The sequence below is a fragment of the Solenopsis invicta genome, chromosome 2 (assembly GCF_016802725.1).
Source record: "Solenopsis invicta isolate M01_SB chromosome 2, UNIL_Sinv_3.0, whole genome shotgun sequence".
In the NCBI taxonomy this organism is placed as follows: Eukaryota; Metazoa; Arthropoda; class Insecta; order Hymenoptera; family Formicidae; genus Solenopsis; species Solenopsis invicta.
In genome coordinates this window covers 18,457,179-18,478,995 of record NC_052665.1, presented here as the reverse complement: position 1 = coordinate 18,478,995, position 21,817 = coordinate 18,457,179, and positions in this window count along the sequence as shown.

Genomic DNA, 21,817 nt, shown 5'->3' with positions numbered 1-21,817 from the left:
ATCTTCTCGTCACGTTCGCGATGCGCACTGCTCGGCAGAAACAAAAACTCGCACGCGGTCGTGAAAAGCGTTGCATCCGCATCCCGACGTGCAGCGACGCGCGACGAGGCGAAAACGCACCGTGTACATCGGTGCGGTCCTTTATTTTGCGTAACTGGCTGCAAAACGACGAATAACACAAAGACACAAAAGAGAATAACAATTTCACAATAGTTTTAATTATCAAAATTTGCCTGTTTAAGTTGAATTAACCTTGCACCTTGGAACTCACAACTGCAAGAACAATTTAATCATCGTTACAGTGAATAGATTAATATGAGTTTAATAATTGTTATTTTTTTTATAATAATATATATAGTTGGTTTTCTGAACAATTATATAACTTTTCTCAAGAAATCTTTATCTGTAAATGCCATTACGACTGTCACGCTTCGCTTAGATTTGGCGCTGCGTGCCGGCAAACGAATCGCCACGTCGAATTTAATAGCGGAAGATGAAAGAGCGAGCACGACGCATGTCGAACGTCGTAAAGAGCATCGTATATATCGCGCGAATGCGCGAAACGTCGAAATTAATTGGCACGTAGACAGCTGCTAACGATAGGTAACAAAATTCCACAGCTCGCGCGACTAAGCGAACGAGTTTCCGGAAAAATGGCTCACCACTTAACCCAATTCGTTCAATGCATTTTAGCGATTATTGACATTTCGAGTGCAGGAAGACGTTCCTCGGATGCAACGATATTCTTTAAGTAACGTTCATTTCATCTTATCCTGATTTAACAGCGAACTGCATTACTCGTGTCTATATCATTAGGTCGAATGAACCGACGTTATCCGTTTTTCCAATATCGAAATTTCGTAATAAAGTGAATTTAAAAAAATCCATACACTACCTTTGGATCATATGACGCGTTCATTAAATTGCGAGCGGAAAATTTGTCACTGGCAGGGAAAGCGAGACGTTTTTATTTCTATTGGTTTTCGTTGGGAATGCGCGTTCGTCACACCGCTCATCATTCAGGTATCATCGGCGCTAAATAAACCTGACGTGAGCGAATAGATCTCGCGAATGTCGGTAACGGGTTAGCAATTTGTACGTCTCTCGTCGGTACTCTAATCGCCAGACTGACCGAACCATTGCTTCTCACCTTGCTCGGACCGGCGCGCAAAAAGAGAAACAGACATCGAACGGCGAGAGAAGAGCGGTTGTTTCTTTAAGTGTGGACGCCAGCAGGCAAGTGGAATCGCTTTAATTTCCGCAGCGGACGCTGTAATTAAGGACCCTAGAGCGAGACGCAACGCTCTCTCGCAACAATTAAAATAATGACTAGAGTGCCGGCGCGACTGCGAAACATTTAACCCGCGACGCACGAACCGCCGCGCCGGTGATCTAAATCGATAGTTTTTGGGGCGTAATCGACCCGCTTTCTCTCTCGTGGTCTTAATCGTTATTGATTGCCCCGTCGCAACGGGGCACGCGGAATAACGATAAATTAGAGCCGCGTGTGAGTCACTTTTCTGTAAGTCCGAGGTATTCGTAATAACACGCTAAATCGTGCTTCGTGGTGGCGGCGGCGGTGGGCTTGATTGCGGCCGCGGGCGCAACCTTCCGAGTAACAAACGTTAGCGTTGCACGACAGGGATATGCGCCCTCGGGACAGTGGCCTTGTAAAAATAGCACAGGAACGCGTTAAAGAACCAAGTGACGATGAAGGGAAGAGCGAGTCAATGTTAAGACGGCTCGACTCGGGAATAAGAGCAAAGATAATATTAGGAATGTTTTACTCAGCATATCATGAATTTAAATCGGTGTGTCTTGTTGAAAGTTGGAAATGAGCAAGATACATGAAAGATATATAAAAAAAGCGCAGGAATATCACGAGGAGGATAATGAAAGCAATATCTACGGTGATGCGCGCGACGTTCTATTATACAGCGACGATTACGGAATTTAAATTGTTAGACTTCTCTCACACCACGAGAATTATTTTCTCGGAGCGTTCGAAAAATATTCTCATATTAAAAAAAATGTATACGTCTATATTCGAAGGATAGTCGATCGGCCGGCTTCTCGTTCGCGATAATAATTATACTGGATGAGTGGAGAAAACGCGCGCGGAGTCGAACGACTGACAGGAAATTGCTAGGCTGAGAATTTCGGGAACGAGCCAAATTAGGTTTAGCCTCTTCTCTAAGGTTGCGAGGAGCAACAGTTGTCTTCCACCTATTTCAATTCCCCGATACTTCCGAACCGTGGAGAACGTGCTACTTCGCAGCGGCTGCGGCGGCGGCGGCGGCGGCGGCACAATTCTCCATTGTGCCGTCGACAGTGCAGCGTAATGTCAGCAAACGCCTTGAAAGGTCCTCGAGGGAAGTGTGTTCAAAAGGCCATTGTTCCACCCGTGAAACAAGTGTACGAGTCATTCTTTTAAATTTGATTTGGCCGCACAACGGCATCGCAATCACGCATCTCTCTTTTTCACTCTTTCTTTTTCTCTCTCTTTTTCCTCCTCTTTTTCTCTCTTCTTTTTAAATTGTCTCTTTTTCTCAACGATTTGCAAATCTCGGCAAGAGTTGCTTAACTAGATATTCACTTTCATATTAGCAATAGCGATTCATGATACAATATATAATATTTAGAATGAAAAAAGAAAAATTTGCAGAGAAAATTATGAATGGGAAGAGCAATGAATAAAAAAAAAGAATTTTATTATATTTTATTAGTTTTTCATTTTTTTTTTAATAATTGTTAAATCTCTAACTTTATCAATCTCTTATCTTTCTGATATTCTATGAATATCAGATTATATATATTTTAGAGATATTACACACACACACACACACACACACACACACACACACACACACACACACATACACACGACTTCAACAAATAATTAAATAAAACTAACGTATTTTCTATTTTCTTTTTTCAGAGGACCGTATAGAGATTCAAGATCGAACTTCCTCTTCGTCCTTCTAGGTAAGTTCACGGTCGTAACCCTGAGTTATCTGCTTGCAAATTAGCGTCGTCGATTCTTTGAGGGATGTAGATACGCCGCGGATACGGTGTAATAAAAATGGAAATCGGTAGAGGTATCCTGAGAGATTTCCAAGAGCTTCGGGATTTTCGCGCGTAGCTTTTGTCGATAAATCAGGGGTTTAACCTGGATGATCCTAACAAGGACTCCACGAGCTCTTATCTGGACCATATTGATTTGCTCCGTTGCGAAAAGTAGTTAAAAACTATTGCAGTTCTATGATGCAACCCACGAAGGCGATAAATTCTCCTTTAGAGATCCTTCGAGAAGCATCGTTCTGACCTCATTCCAACCTAAGACGATCAGCTTTATCTGACAAATTCGCGTTCAATATACCATGATATTTTTTAATGCGCGTATATATAGACCCACACGTAATTTGACACTGATCTAAAGTTTGTAAATTTTAGATTTTAAATCTTCTAAATTAAAAGAGATATTAAAAATGAGCAAAAATAACTTCAAGACTGAATAACATTCTATCAAAATGAAAGCTTAAATAAAATAATGAACGTGAAATAATAAAATAGTGAAATATGTGCTTTCATGATCGTAGAGTAATAATGAATAACTTTTTTTCCTAATAAATTAATTTCCTCTTTATTACATTTATTCTACAATGCACTCTTTTTTGGAAAGAAGAATTTCACATTTCTAGCGTACAATTTTTTAATGTCTCTTGAAATAAATAATGTGCCGTAAAAGACATCGGCAAAATAATGCGGAGTCACGCACGATTCGAAACAATCAAACTCTTTCTAGGCCAGAGCAAAGCGTATATAACTTGGCGGGTACAACTTTGCTTCGAATTAAAATGGTCCATATTCACGACCTATGACACGGAGCTCGTTGCGGCACAAAAGGGATGAACTACGTCGTATTTAACAGACACTTGGCAAAGATATACGATTCGGCGAAGTTCACCCGCGGGCAAATAAAAGTTTATTCACATCCAAAACTTTTCCCGCGGTATTCGCGATGACTGGAGCGGGATGGGGGTGGGATGATGGCGGTTGAGGAGAAATGGAGAGTGCACGCTTCGTTTCGCCACCGCTTCCATAAGTTCCGAGAGCAGAATTTCTGTTACAGGGCAGACGTACTTGTCATGTAGATACTTGGCCAAGTACTTCGTTTCGTTCTCAGTCAAAGTACCTACGACGACGACGAGATGATTCAAAGGCAGTAGCCAACCGCGGCTCTATTTCTCTCTTTTCTCTCTCTTTCTCTCTCTCTCTCTCCCTCTCTCTCTCTCTCTTTCTGCTTTCTCTCTTTTTCTCCAATGAGCATGTGCGCGTCGGAAAAATACCGGTACACTATGTACTTTATTTGGAATCTTGTAGACTTTTACAGTATCTTGAAGTATTCTAAAAATGTCGCTGCTGACCCTGTATACTGTGAGAAAAACATTACATCGCGAGACAGAAATCAACGTTCTCGTAAAGATTATAGTAATTATTATTATTTTATAATTTCTTTAATTATCACGGTTAATTATAATATATTTACGGTACACTGTTACCATTTTTTAAGTCCTGTTTGATAAGGAACTTTTATATAATTTCTTAAAGATGATTTATAAGTATTTAATTTTAATAGATTAATAATAAGAATTTCTCCATCATTTGAAAAACAAAATCGTATCGCTAAATCGTATCACGAAGTAATTAAATGCCTTTCGCTCGGAATTCGGTGAAATATTCCCTCGCTTTCGAAATTACGCTTCCGTGCGCACAGAATCCATCCGCTCGATCTCCTACATTTCCACACATCTCGACGACCAGATTTTCCACGTCGGGAAATTACCAATAAATACACCGTCGTGGTAACGAGCCACAGCGCGAGGCGGAGGGAGAGCGGAGGAAAAAAGGGGTCGCTGATCAAGCGGGGGTCAACTCGACGGTTATAGTGCGTGGCCGCGGACGTCTGTTCCCCATCGGCGTGACAGAAAGAGGACAGGAAATTGTATCAAATTGGAGAGCGGTTCGCGGATTAAAGATCCCTCGAAGCTCTCATGGTCTTTTTTCTTTCTCCCTCTCTCTTTCTTTCTCCTTCTTTCTCTAGTATCGGGCGGTAAGTTCTCGCACATGCTGCGCTGATCCGGGCATTGTTGTGCAAATCCAACAAAAACCGAAGCCCCCCTCCCCCTCCCCCCTCGCTTACTGCCTGTCCCTTCTGCCTAATCTCGCGAACCCACTTGAGATCGCAACATGCGGTCGCGAGGCCGCACAATTAATTTATGTAGCATGTGAAGTACTCACGAGAAAGAGAGAGCTCGCCGATCGCTCATCCCCCGTTGCATCTCCCGCTCTCCGAATTCGCGCGCGGGTTTGTCACTGCCATAATCTCGAGTAATCTCTCGTCGCCTCTTACCGAATGTTTTTTTTTTTTCTTTCTCGATCTCTCTCGTATTTGCATTCGAAATCACTGCGGATTTTTTCATGGCAGGGCATTGCAGTCTGAGATTAGTGAACCGTACATCTAATTCTATATATTGTTTGCTAAGGGATGAATGGAAAAGTATTTGATTTTTATTCGGCTTACATGAGACTGTAGCCATATAAAGATTAATATGCGATATTCGCACTCAACACTGAATAAATAAAACTTCGCATACTTGATGTTCACTTATTATCATAATAGTATTTAATGTACTTAACAGTAAAAAGATAGTAAAAGAGAACAATTAGATCGCGTTTTCCAATTTAATGGACAATTGACAGGATTTTTATATGTCATTTTAACATGACATGTTAAAATATTGTAAATATTATATCAATTATATTGTGAATGTAACAATATATTTGTCCAATTTTTTGAATACATTTGTATGATCTCAATTTATCTTAGATCTTATTACTACCAAAGTGTTTTTATATATTTTATTTTAATTTAGTTTATTTAACTTATATCTTATTTCGTGTCTTTTAATTGTAATATGATAAGTAACTGATAACAGAGCACATTAACACGGACATATTATTCTTGCCATATGCATTTTCTACGCGTTATTATTCAACGTAATTTTCCACGACGATGCCGATACATGAATGCATACGCCATTTAATTACAAATAGCATCGATTTAATTCGGTGACTCGTCTCATTATCGCATCTCATATATTTAATTATAAATGATTTAATTAAATCATCACATATTCGTTAACGTCGCGTTAATTTGATAACACGTTTAATTAATACGAAACGACTTGGTAACATGAATCGTTACTAACGAATATGCGTGAACTGGGCAAAAATAATGGTTAAAATCACGAAAACATTCAACGAAAATTAGAATCCCCCGTAATGAATTATATTATATTCATTATTAGTTAATTACGCAATTGCCGTAAGGTACAATCAATGTTTCCTACGCACATAGTACAACTTTAAATTATACTCTGCATAGTATTAATTACATTAATAAAAATTTTTTAATCCACATTTTTATATTGTATAAATTCTCTTTAATTATAAAAGAGAAGATATTCGTATGTTTTGAATTTGTGCGATTTAAAAGACTAAACGATAATTAATATCTTAATTAAATTATTAAATATTTATTTGCTGTCTGTTAAAACTAGTAATAGACATTACATAAAGAAACAACAGTTTCTTTATTTGCGGCAAAACCAGATGCTGTCTCGAAATTATTTAAATTACATTTGAAGTGCTAAACTGTAAACAATTTTCGGATGAGTTAAAATGTAAAGTTATCATATTACATCATTTAACTTTTCAAAATATATGCTACGCGAAATATAAAAACAATTCCAATAACAAGTCGATAAAAAGTATACAAAAGTTGAGCGCGCGTGAGAAAATTGTTTAACTTTTATTTTCTAAATTAAAACTCGATATATTTTTCAACGGTATAAACGTTTTCATCTTATTATACCTGCAAATTTATTCTCTATTGTAACAATCGCAATGTTGTAATCGTGACTAAGGTTAATATATATATATATTTTTTTTTTGTTATGCGTAACAATTACGTGACGCATTGACATTATTTTTACCTCGCGCTGTGTAATACTTTGCGACTTTCCATTTTCAGGGAATGCATTTCTGCTTGGTTGGACTGCATTCTCGCGCATTTGCATATTGAAAAATCCGCGAGCGCGCCGTTTTACCAGAAATTACGATAAAATGTGTATGTAACTCATTTGACGCGGGACAACGCCGAATTGGATTTCACGTGGCATTGCGTAACGTCATCCAATCACAATAGTGATGCTCGCTGATTACTATCTGAAATGTCACTTGACATTTATGAATCTACAAGCAGCGTACGTTATTGTATATACACTTTATACAAATATACTGCAAACGGTACGTTCACAAATTTATTACTCGTTTTATTTTAAAAATATCATTGGATTGGAAATTTAATGGCTACAGTTTTCATATATAATATTGCTCGAATAAAAATATTCCGGCTCTGGTGATATGATACTTGAAAATAAATGAAGAGAAACATTTCCAGGCTAAATTGATTTTCAGAAAATTATACTTGCAGAGAATTAACACGATTAATATCGTAACATGTGCGTGTGTATGTGTACTTCAGAATAATGATCGAAGCAAACGCATTAATATACTTTTTTCATATAGCGTGAACGATTCAAGAATATTTAGGGATATTTATTTCGAAGATGATTACATAATTCGAGAATCTATTTTTAATTTAAGGGCTGTTTATTTTATATAAAGAAAACAAATCGATCTATAATTAGAAGATTTAGATATACAAGCTTGTTGCAAATTTTATCTGGAAGAGAGAGGAAGAGATTTTAGCATGAATTGAGATTCACAGAATTACCTACCCTCGTAAAATCCTGAGTCTGAGCCGTCGACCCTCCGAAACCTGCTCGTTTTTGCCGGACACTCGCAAACGGCACGATCACACCCCTGTGCTCGTGGGCGCAGAAGTGCATTGTGCCATTGTAAATATAAACTGCGTCTATCGCGCGAGCCGTTTTCCCGACTATTCGTCGCGTTTCTCGGCATATTGCGCACCGTAACCATTTAACCGCGCCCGCGCGCGCTTATTGTACACGGACAGCATATGGCACGGAAGGTAACGTCTCTATTATGCATCTCTTCCCCCTTTTTGTTATTTGATAAATGGCCGCTCGTATTTAACGCGGTTAATCGAGCTGCATGCATCAATGAAAGAAAGTATCGCAAGCAAAAATAGACGATGGAACCTCAACGAAATGAAGCACATTTTTTTTTTCAAGCGCATCTATTAATCGTCCATTTTACCACTTTAGCCGGAATTACATTTTATGGGTTAGATTGAATGATCAGTGAGTAAGATCGAAATAATTTATACTTTTAAGCTATTAACAGCTAGTTGCATTGAGCTTCCTCTAATTCTGCTTAACGGATGTTAAATTAAAGATCAGATTGGCTGATCAGCGGATGGCTTAAAATGGATATGAGCTAATACCAATGGAACATCGTATAGGATGTTTGCTGTAATTCAATTATTTAGAGATCTCTGTTGTTTTTAATGATATGAAAAAAATATTAAAACAAAAAGTTATTAATATTTTTTAAAATAAAATGACATTTTTATTAACGTAGAAATATAGTTGATAAAAAGAATAAATTTAATCATATAGAATATGTTAACCTTGAAATAATCTTAAACGTAAAAAAAGTCACTTAAATGTAATTTTTTTTATTTTTATTTTATAGTCCGCAAATATCTGTGCTTATTTTATTAAATAGGGTCGTAGCTATAAATTTTTTTTAATATAATGTGTCATTATTTTTGCAAGATAATTTTTCGAGCCTTCGATAGTCACGCAGCGTGATTCGTGATCTTCCCTGTCTTTTATTTCCAATGATTATAAAAAATGGCCTTGTAGAAAATACCGGGCAATTTAGTCGTAAATCAACCTTGGCTATCGGTGACAACGATTATTTATAGAACGGCGGAAACAAACGCATGTTTGGAGAGTTATAGTATAGGAAGTACGCTATAAATACAGTGCACTCGATCATAAAATAACCAGACGACGATCGTTTTTTTTTTACGTATAAATATAGTCGTTATTTATAATGTTTTTGAAGTCAAAATTGATAGCTTGATTTATTTGATCAATAAACGGAATTATGATGCATTTTAACGTGATTTCTTGAGTATAATGCAAAATCTTGATCGAGATTTATTATAAAAATTTTCTTGGAGCCGAACCCAGAAGCGTATTCTTAAAACATGTCGACATATCTGATTATATCGTTTAGGAATTCTGCATATCAGAACAATCACAGCATCACGTTGACGGGCCTGCATTTCCAACTCGAGTAATCGATAAAACTCGCTTCGCCGAAGGCCGAGAGCAATTTCGTTTGAACGCGCGGATCGCTTCATTCGCCGATCGTTGCGGCTGTGCTGGAGCATTTCTTCAGCCGTGCTACGGAAAATCCACTAGGCGTGATGAGGCTGTTCGCTTTGCAAGTGACTGTGCCGGCTGTGTGGCACGCAATCACCAAGCAAGATTAACGCCGCGAGTACCTGGCGGCTAATTGAAAGAGAAACGCGGCGCAGGCGGGATATGCCACATGCGAGATACACTGTCAGCGGAATCTAATAAGCGCTGGGACCAGAGTATACACGAGGCGCGGGGATTCTTCTTTCGTTTCGAGCAAAATCGAATTGCCGTCATCCCCAGTGTATACAATCGCGATGCACACGGAATCGGCACGGTCGCACCATAACAGCCCCTTCACCTCTCCTTTTCTGATTCTCCCCTCCCCCCCCTCTCCCTCCCGTCTCTCTTTTGCTCTCTCTATCTCTCACCGTCTTGTATTCACTCCCTGCTTCTACCGTTCGCTCTCACTCCCCGCAACGAGATTATGGTAATTGACTATCCGACTTGGAAACCCCCATCAGGCATATCAATTACGTACGTATGCATCCCAACCGGGAATTTGCCTTTGATCCGCTCAAACTCCGCGGTAACACAATTCACGCCTGCATCTAATCTCAAATGGGATTGCCTGATGGCACAAGGGACCATCGAAATGGGCTTTTCCGACTTCGCGGGGCCGCGAAGTCCTTTCGGGACCATCGCGCGTCGCGAAGGACCGATACCCAACTCCCACTTGTAAACGTAATCCGGTCGTTCTCGTTCCTTTGCACGGGCCAAGAAGGCGAGTCTGGGAATCTGGATAGTTGCGGTATTGTACGATCAATGATGTTGATATGATTTTGATAGCTTGCTGCAATGAAATTTCACATTTAGAGATCCTTTTTTCATTTTTACTCTCGTATGCAACATCTGGCGATTAAACTATTTGCAAAAACCAATGAGTCAACTTTAGTATAGAAATGACATAAAATAATGTAAAGAAAGGTTTACGAAATGTTACGAAAGCAGAGAAGTGTTACAAAAAGGCTTGTTTATGCTGTGCTCGAGAAAAATAAAACAGACATTATTTTTCAAGTTTTATGCGATTGGACAAACATGTTCGAATCGGTTTTCCCCGTACAATGATTCACGCACGAAAACTTTTTATTGCATTTGATGTTTTCGCTATTAAATACAGCAATTTTATAAGATATTTATATTTTTTATACGTCAAGACATGATGCATCACATTGTGTATCATAAATACATATAGCTATATAGTTATCTGTTTCGCGAATGACTGTGACGTCATGTGTTTTTCCGATTTATACTCAATTTTTTATGTGATGTTATTTTAAGTAGCTGCATCGGATTTCTCGTCTCAAATGCTATTAAAAAACTGATATCTGTTTCACTTTTCTCGAATACTGCAAAACAAGTTTTTTTCGTTAATATCCTTTATATTTATTAAAAAGTTTTCACATAGACGGTACTTATTTGTACATGTTTGACGTAAAAATAAAAAATTGATTGACTTTATAGAGCAATATTAATTAGGAATTCATTTTTTATTGTGTGATTTTGGATGTGTGTATTCACGAATACTCAATCAACTTAAAAAATATATATAAAAATCAAACAATCACTTGTACTTATATTTGTTACCGTTCATTTAATTTAGGGATTCGCACAAGAATAGCGACTCTTCATCTCTTACCAAAATTTACTGGTACGCCTTTAGTTACGCCAAATCCAGCGGATGTCGCTATAAACTACTGTAATACCGTTGTAACCTAAGTGGATCATTTCTTTGATAAATCGTAGAGACGTTGAAATTTAAAGTGGCGTTTATGTGAACAGGCGTCCTCTTCTTAAATTACTTCTTACTCTACATTAAACTCCACGAAAGCATCCGATAATACGTAAAATAAAAAAAAGTACATGTTTTGAAACTTATCTAAAATTTATGACAACCAGTTATAACAGATTTTAGTTATCAAAATTAATTTATGTTCAAAGTGTATGTTCGTGCAAGAGACACGAGAATAACTTTGATATAATAATTTATTTATTTTTTAATTAATTATACAATTTTGTATGACAATTTTCGTAAAATTTCAAATTACAAATTAGTATTATCACTGTAAAGTTGTAAAGTGAACGACGTTAGCGCTATGGAAGAAAATGTTTAAACAATACTTTTCGTATGTAAAATCTTATATAAACTTATAAAATGGTTGCAAATATTAAACTGACAGTTTAATGTCATTGCAATGATAATTTGCATAATATGAAACCCGATTTCCACCTGTTAGCAAGCTGGTATAACGTACGCGATAAGAATATGAGACTCGAGAACCGTGACGATAAATCGATGTTCGTATCTTGTCGGACGTGACTTAGGGAATTCACAACGAAATATTTTTTCCGCAACTTTGAACATCAATACATCTCGAGATAACGTTTGGCACAAAAATTTATTAGCACGGAAGATGGCAGATAATTTAGTAACCAGCTCGCATCAAATGCTTGTCCCTTCGTTTCGCGATACGTGCAATAATAATCCATGTATCACGGAATTTCCGATTAAATGTCTCATTTTTATAACTTTTATTTGCTAAATGACGCCGCACATTTTTGTAATGGAGTATGAATACGCGCGATAAAAGCTATAGACTAAAATAGCTCTGACATTAATTCCTATTTTTTCTTTTGTACAGCAAAGTCTTATTGTTCCGAAAATTGATAAAAAAACCTTAGCTATGACTTAAACGGGATAAAATAAAGGAAAAACAACAGAAATAATATAATAAAAATGATAGAAAAGATAGAATAATTATAAAATAGTTTAATAAAGTTGAGATTACTTGCACTTGAAATCAAAGTTGTATTATACAATTATAAAATTGTCATTTTGTTATTATATGTATAAACCTGCGTTGTGAAATATAAATTAAATTCGTTTTCACTTCTAAAGAGCAATATTTTTCGCAATTTCAAAGCTAGTGCAAATTATATTATTTGTAAAGGCTGTATTTTCATTTTCAGCATCAAATAGGTCAATTAAACTTGAAATTAGATTTGAATCAGCATTAAAGTCCATTAATTCAAAATTAATGAAACTTTATTATCTATTTATTAATTATTTATCAATTTTACAATGATTAATCTCATAGTTCGGAAATTATTAATGCCTCATCAAAGCAGTAATTTAATATTTCAGCGATGCAATAATTACATTATAATTGTTTAGGGACATTTATTTTATTATTATACTATAAATGTTTAAGTAAACGAATGTAATCTCAAAACTCGAAGGTTTTATGCAAAGACGGGCATAAAAATTCTTGTCGACCGCACTTGATCGCCGGTAGATTATCGTTGTAAAAAGAAATCATTTTGTCGATCGACCACTCAAAGTTGTACTTATTCAAACAGCATGATACGCTTCATCGTTTTCGTGCTTCTTCTTCTGATCAGGCGCCACGTCCGCGGCGTAACGGGTAAATCGGTAGATTTATGGTTCTTCCGCGGTTCCACCCTTTCCCTGTAGGGCCGCGGCCATCCTCGGCAATCCCGTTTTCCCTTCTTGCTCTCTTCCCTTTCACCCCTCCTTTTCTCGCTCGTGCGATCCCCATCCCTATACGCGGCAGTCCTCCTCGTGCAAAAGCCTGCATCCCACCTTTCGTTTGTTTCGGAATTTATCGAGCGTCGCGTTTTTCCCCGACGAGCAAAAAACGAGATCGGATCCGTTTCCGCCGAAACCGTTCCCGGTTTTCAACCGCGGTGATCGACGAGAGGACTGCCCGAGTGAATCTCGTCGCGCATCACTACAGACGATGTGCTAATCGAAATACATCGATATGATATACTTGCATAGAATATAGTGGCCCTCCATGCCGGGCTCCGCGATAAAATTGAAGACGAAATTGATCGGGAACACATTAAGATGCACCCTCGATGCACTAATCGGGGCGAAGAGTTGGAATACGCGCCTAGATATCATCAAATTAGAGGGGGGACATTGAATTCATCGATAAAAAAAACATGCTTGTTTCGCATTGACAGAGCGATAGTCACGCGGATGTATGGAAAGTGACAAACGTATACTAAAGAACGTGAGATACTAAAGAAAATGAAAAGAACATTGATTTACTCAGCGATGATATCACGCTCCATAAGTATTCTCGCACAAGCTGTACATTTACCAGGTAAATCTTATACTCGTCATCCAATTCTGATTTTGTTTTCGCTTGAATGTGACAAATGCGAGAAAGTTTCGTGGAATTGATCGCCGCGAGCAACATCGTACACGATCGGTTTTATCGGCTCTCTGCGTCTGTAATCTATCTGTTATATCAAAAAAGAAGAAAATCGAGTGTAACGATTGCAAAAACCTATGTATCGCGAATGCATGATCTACGTGTACTTCAAGAGAAGTGTACTTCTAACACTTTCGCGATTGAAGTATATGATGGACACTACGTACATTTGAAATACAACAAGAATTATAAGAATCTTATAGCATGTAATCTAAGATATGTTAATAAAAGTGTAAGAGAAGAAGACGCGATAAATTGCTAGTTCGAGATAAACATCTGTAATTTCTGCTTAATATTCTCATATGTTATTAAAGCTCGAGAAAGAAATCTAAAGCTTTAAAGGTGTTACTGTAAAAATTACAAAGACGTCAAGACTGCAAAACGTCATTAAAAAAGGGCAACTAAAGTTTGCATAAGCCAGGTACTGACACTTCTTGTCATTGATGTTATTGTCGCGTTTATCATCGCGTTTTGACTTTTAACAAAGTTTGATCAATTAAATTTGTTTATCATTTTTTAATATTAATATCTGACTTTGGAGAGAAAAATAAATTTAATTACGATTAAATTAAATTATCTTTTTAATTATATCATCACGAAATATTTCAATTTTAACAATGTTTGAGTACTTTAATCATTTCAATGCTCACAAGTTCAGCGATATAAAACAATTTTACTAATTTTTTTTTATTTAGATTTTCAGATTTAAAGAATATTTTATATTTTATATTTTATTTTTGTGGCTGAATATTACATAAAATAATTTTTCAAATGCAATGAATACTGTACAACATATTTTATTACTCTCATTTTTAGTCTAAAACAATTTGTGTTTTATTATTTCTTGACGAATACATTTAATATATAGTAGAGTTTATTTTTACCGCGCATACATCGAATTTAGATGAAACCGATAAATTTGCTGATAGAGACGATTTTCAACTTCTCAATCACTGTGGTATCCGTGTGAAAGTGAATGCTACTTACGAGAGCTCTTAGAAACTTGATACAGTTGCCAATAATTACGTGTAAATATCGCATGTCATTTAATGTTCCTATACATCAAAGAAAGGATCCTAATGAGTTTCACATACGATGAGCTTCAAATTTTCATGCACGCTTTAATCACGTAATCCACACACAACTTTGATTCGCAATATAAATACTAAACGTATCTTTTAGCGGAAAAAAAATTCCATAAAATGTAGATGCAAAATATTTTCTAGAATCGAACTATCAAAAAGTACAAAAATACATTAGTGAAATAAATAATTTTATTTTACGGAATATTTTATGGAATTTATTAAACTATTATATAATTTATTATGCAAACATTTTTTAAATGTTCGTAATATTTACCACAGATTCATCATCATTCATCAATCACATGAATTAAAAAATATCTTTTAGAAAAACTAAGCTAAGCCTTTTAAAAGAATTTTTTATTTTGTACAAAGATTAGTAGGCGATTGGAATAATATGCGATATACTTACTTTCATATCGGCAATTGTTTAATTAATCAATATCTTTGTCAGTTACTTTGTCATAGTCATATTATATTAAATATCGACACAATATTTAAAAGCTGAATGAATCAGAATTAAACTGGAAAAAAATATCAAAAATAAAAGTGAGAACCGAAGCGAAATTAAAGTTTCTATTTTTCATTTAATTTATCTACTTAAATTAAGATTTAACCAACCAAGATAAATATAACTTTATGCTAATTAAAGGAACTTAAATTGATTAATAAATTAAATTAATTAAATAAAGCTAAAGTAACTAAATACTAGACGTGAAACATTATGCTTATTACATTCAACTTGAGATCGAAAGGAGAAATTTTATAATGCGCTTTATATTTCTAGTATCGACAATAAAATTGCTTTCTAGAAACGATTGTCTAACTATGCTGTTAGTTTGCGACTCAGGTAGCGAACGTTGTACATAAGTATATCGGCTTATGCCTTATCGTTCGCGCGTTAAGCTGCGTCCAGCTTGCGGTAAAAGGGCAAGATCGAAATCGGGAGCGTGCATTACGGTTAGCAGATTCGATCATCATCCGCGATTACGGCGAGACTCTCCCTGTATGTCGATTCGCTTTTATCGCGACGGTTTGATAAAATCGGCATGTTGTCCACATGTACCCACACGCACGCACACAAAGATATCCACACACATTCGGGAAACAAAGTAACGATCAAAATGCCATCGCTATGAGAGCGCTAATGGCAAACGTTTTCCGTCGAAATGAACGAGTTTCGAAATAGCACGTCGAAAATCGCTATCGAAGCTCGAACAATTGCCCCTCCGCGATGTGACGAGTAATGGTTTAAATCTACTAAAAGGATTGACGCGACGAGTTTAGCGGAGAAACTAAAATTGCATGTGCTGCAATAACAACTTATTTATATGTATATATATTATATATTGCGGATCAATGGTTTTAGGAAGTTATAAACAATGGAACGGAAAATAGCTGTAACGTGTAATAGAATAATAAATTTGAAAATTTAGTGCGACGAATATTATCAAATTATTTATTTATTGTATTTTGGATCAGCATTTATGCAATTTTTGATTATCTGTATACTATTCCAAGCAATTAATTCCTCGAAACAAAAAAATGGTTCTCTCTCTCTTTCTCTCTGATGTTTGATATAAACAAATATAGCCAATAATATATTGACTTATTTACAAGTTTTAATCGTTTTTGACTTTGTCCGTGTTCCGTTAAAAAAAGCGCACAAAAAAAACGATTGAAAACTGAGACGCGATTATTTTCACGATCGTCCATTTTTTCTTTAAATTTTCCCAAATTTGGTGCGCTGGCGATTGCGCGGACGGGCAAAGGTTCGTAGCAATAAACTGTCGCAAAATAGCAGCGTAAAAATAAAAGTAACGATCAGGCTCCGGGCTACATTGCAATCGGCGTTCAGACGTTTCCCACCGAAATGCCACTTGCTCTCAAAAAGAGCGCCAGGCTCTGGCTTTTAACTGGAAAGCCAGGTTTCGCGTGAAACGTGCGGAACCCGCTTGGCCCTGAATGCGTCGAATAATCTTCGATGTCGCTAACGAGAGTAGACCCCTCGTCGGGGGTTTACAAGAGGTTCCGGCCCGAAGTTGTACCAACTCACGCCAACTTGCTATAATAGACGCCTAACGAGATAGCCGAAGCTGAACGCGAGCTATCGCTGTTTCGAGAAACACGTAGCTATCGTTAAATACGATGTAACAAATGTTAGAAAAAAGAGAGGAAGGATACTTGTAACGTCAAGCCGCACGCTATTTCCTCATTAATTCAAGAAAAAAAAACTGCGCAAAAAAAGGGAATAAATCAGGAGAGGGGAAAAGAAGGAAAAGTTGATTATTCTATGATTTAAAAAAATTGACAGATGCTATGTAATTATAATACTGCTCGGCAGATGAGTGGAATTATCCAATTGTGATAAATCTTAAGAAGGATTACGTAAAAATTAATCTAAATCAAGAATTAATTTAATCTATGCTACATATAAAAGAAGACCTTTTCAAACTGCTCTTAGTCTCTTTCTTTCTTTCTCTTTCCTTTAAATAAATACTTTTAATATCGTTTTACGTGATTTCATTTGTGGCGAGCCGTGGAAACTCCAATAACGCACCTGATATGATTACGATCGTGATAACTGAATTCCCACAGTGTAGCTATAATTAACATGCATTAGGAACTTGACCATTGCTATCGCTAGGCAAAATCTGATCAAATTATTGGAATACACAATACAGTAGATACGATGTTGGCACTGTTTCTTATTCATGCACGATGTACGATCAATAATATATTCCTGTTGGATTATATATTTTAGTTAACAATTGCGACTACAAGATTGAATATTTTATTAAATATATATTTAAATACTAACTATAGTTCGATATCATTAATAATGTTATACTAATTAATTACTTGTAGTTACTTTGCGTCGAATTAGTCCTGTTATTTTTCCTCCGCTATACTTATATAAGATATAATTAAAAGTATACTTGATCAAGAAAAATTATATATAAATTAAATTGAACTGCACTAATAATAAGTTAAATTAAATATACTTGTAGCAGATCTCTAAACATAAATTAATACACAGTCAAATATTTAAAAATACGTGTTTTAATTAAGATTGAAAGACTGAATTAAAATTTTAGTATACATTTATGTTTAAATTTAAATTAAAAATTCGTACGATATTAAAATTATCTGGTGATCCATTGTGCAATTTTATACTGCGCTAAAGTATAATAAAATAATGAGTTTTAAATTATAATATTTTATTATATATTTAGGAATATAATCTGAAAGTTTAAAATCCAATATCTATCTACAACTATATATATATATATATATATATTTTTTTTTTTTTTTCCTGGCAATTATATATGTAGACATACATCTTAATAACATTTCTTTTATCTAATACACACTGCATTCATTAATGATGGAATCTGTATTATTTGTACTAAAATAATGAGACACTGTCTCGCTGAGAGAGAAACTCGCTCGTTAAACGCGAAACTATATATTAGATTGCAAAATCTAGTAACCACGTACTACGTGATACAATTAGTATCTCACACAAATGCATTAATTAATCTCAGTACAAATTATAGCGATACAAAATTATCGACAAATATGCCTTCAATAGTAATTAGCTTTCCGAAACTACCGCATCTATTTATTTCGATAAATGCAATGCAGTACATGTCAACACTCCGATGATAGAAATATTTAAAATTTATTTTACTAAAAGTGAATAATTTTTATAATATGAATATGAAGATTTATATGTATGACTATGTTGAATGGAAATTTAGAAAGTCATTGGTTTATTTAGATTTAGGAAATTGATTGTCGTGACTTAACATTTTATTTAATATGTTCTTACGTTGTATTTAATTTTTATATTAATGTTTTTTATTTAAAACTTAATTTAAAAAAAAATAAAGAACCGTCATAAAATTATACAAAGTTTTACACTAAATTTTTATAAAAGTAAGGATTAAATTTATTGAGGGAGCTATTTAATATCTAAAATAATAATATTAAATTGCGTTTTGTATAACATGAAAATTGTTTCTATTCTCCCAAATATATAATTTATTAATTTATTATTTTTAAAATGATTATATTTTATAAAATTTTATATTTTACAATAAATCGAAAATTTTAACAAGATAGATATTGATTATAGTAATATCACTGCTTTGTATAAATGTCTCCCGATGGTCTATATTAAATTCAAGAAAAACTTATAAAATTATAAAATTATTTATTATATTTTGTACTATGCTTTATTTAGTTTATTTCGTTGAAAAATGTAAATAAATCTAAATATAGACTCAGAAAAAGATTTAGTCTCATTATAATTGAAACTTTTTCTAATAATTAATTATATAATAAACTCGCATGAATCGCTGGACATAATTAAGTTAATAATCAAGTCTACTTTTGGGTAAGTTGGAAATTTTTGAAATAGTACACTCTAACTGTAATATAACCGTAGTAACGTCAATTGAGAAATACGAGAATAAAAAAGTTACCATTGTTTTGCACGCAGATATGACTTCGTTACAATTTGTCCGAGATGCTGGAACCCATCAAACAAAAATTTAGAATTGAAACTCGATAAAAGTTTGACGAGAGAATATTTTCGTATTTTATAAAAATTAATTTCAATGCAAAATACATCTCGAGATTTTATAAATCTTCAATATATCTTCTTAAATTTTAAATTGAATATTCTTGAGCGTGATTCATAACACCTTACAATCCTACAAAATTTACATTAGACTGTAAATGCAATTATTAATTATTTACAAAGGACAACGTTTCGTAACGCAATTTGAATTTGATTCGAACAAACGAGAAATGTAATCAAATAACGATGTTATATGCCATTAATTGAGATACAATTAATGGCATATGACATTGTGATCTGAATTATCTCTCTTGATTAAAGTAGCAACTTTATTAAATTGCTTTATCAAAGTTCTCAGTATAAATCGGAAGAGATAACGAAACAATTATAACAAAGTTATAGTTATACTAACGATTATAAATCTTTCTTAGTTTTTCAAATCAAATAATTTGTAATACTAGCATCTCTCGTTCCGAGAACAGTAGCGCCATGTTACTGTGTCGGCTAAGGATAAAAGATGCAAGGACTTCGAAATAGTATAACTTGTCAGATCTGACGGCATGATACTTTGTGTGAAACCTATAGAATACATACATAGATTGAAAATTTCTAATGTTATTATTAACAGCTGTTTTTTTTTGTAACATTAAAATTGCTTGTGCTTTGTATGTTTGTTTAAAAAGTAAAAGTGTTAACGAGTTATTCGATAGTTTAGCGTTTTTACTTTAAATACGAATAGTCACGAAACATTGTTACACTGCCAATGTAAGATGATACACAAAGTGGACATACTGACTATAAAATTTTGGAATGTGCAGTAACAATCTAAAGGCTTGAAAATGTCGATTACATGAAAACGGGATTGTACGATACCCTACAACGCCCGTTCGTACGGATACCTGCTTCACGTTGACTATCCTGATTCTTGCGAAAATGTCGGCGCTAAAGATGGGACGGTTAAAACCAGAGCGGATGTGTATGTAAAGCGCGGCGACCCGTTTACGGTAAATTCACCTAAATATGGACATAAAACATAAACCTCGTAATGCAAGCAGTACAGGAAATCCTTTTTACCTTACGTAATAATATACATGCATTAGAGATTAAAAAGAAGTTTTGCTTTATATAAGATTTATTTGCTAGCAGTTTTTTTTATTAGCAGTTATCTCAATTTTTATATTCTTGAATTTTTTAATTTGATAAATTGAGTTCTTTCGCTACATTAACAAAATTCGATCTTTGTAAATATGCGCTTGAAAAGCTTGATGTCTCGAACTTTGAGGACAATAAAATTACGGTATAAGAGTTTGTGAAAAATTAAGTAATAATGGTGTATACCATTTTTTTAATGATAAAGTAGATTTTTAAAGTATAAAAGTTTATTGTATAATCGATCATAAGCGTCCGTTATGGTGTTAGATATGGAACACTTGGATATAGAACACTTCGTAATCATTGATATTAAGATACAATATCACGAAGTATAGATATCTAATACCATTACGTACGTATACGATACGCGGACAGACGTTTTTTTAACCAACGTTTATAATTAGTTATACGGCTATACAATAAACCTTTATACTTAAAAAACTACTTTATAAATAAAAAATTAGTATCCTCTATTATTACTTAATTTTTTATTAACATTTATGTAATCTTATTATTTTCGAATTTTGTACTGAATATTGCTGCCGAAATCTGAAAACTTATTTCGTCACAAGATATGGAAGTCGTGTGCCCGTTTGTTCCACCAGGGGCAACGGACTCACACGGCGAGTGCGGAGGGGAGATTTCGGCGGCTGTGGATTCTGATAATGGACAGTGGGGCTGTTCAATGGGGGTAGCTGACGTTGGCGAGATAACCGCGGTGGCATTGGTCACAGTAACAGGTTGAAACGCTCGTTATTCAATGAAATCTTTCAGCGAATTCGACAGACACGTACTGATTCTATTCTTAATACTAAAAAATTCAATATGGAAATATCTAAATATAAAAGAGAATAATATCATCACTCTTTAGTTGATAAATATCCAATACACACTTCGTTAAAAATATGATAATATTTTTGAACAGTTTATTAGCCAAGATGTTTTTCTCGTATTTTTCTCAATTACAATATATTTATCTGGTTATAAATAATTTTATGCATAATAACTTCTATATATAATATGCAGCAAATGATCGAGTTTATTATTTATCGCTTCATTTATTCTTTTATCTTTGGATTACTTTTTTTTTAATTCAGGTTCATAATTTATCGCTTTATTTCTTTATCTTCCTGCTATCTAATTGTAAGAGATTCTCTAACTCAACTTTAAACCTTATATTTTCAATACTTTCTGATAACAAAGCTATACAAATATCTGTATTTTAAACATAATCGTAATATTTGTAATACAAAATTGTTTATACAACTA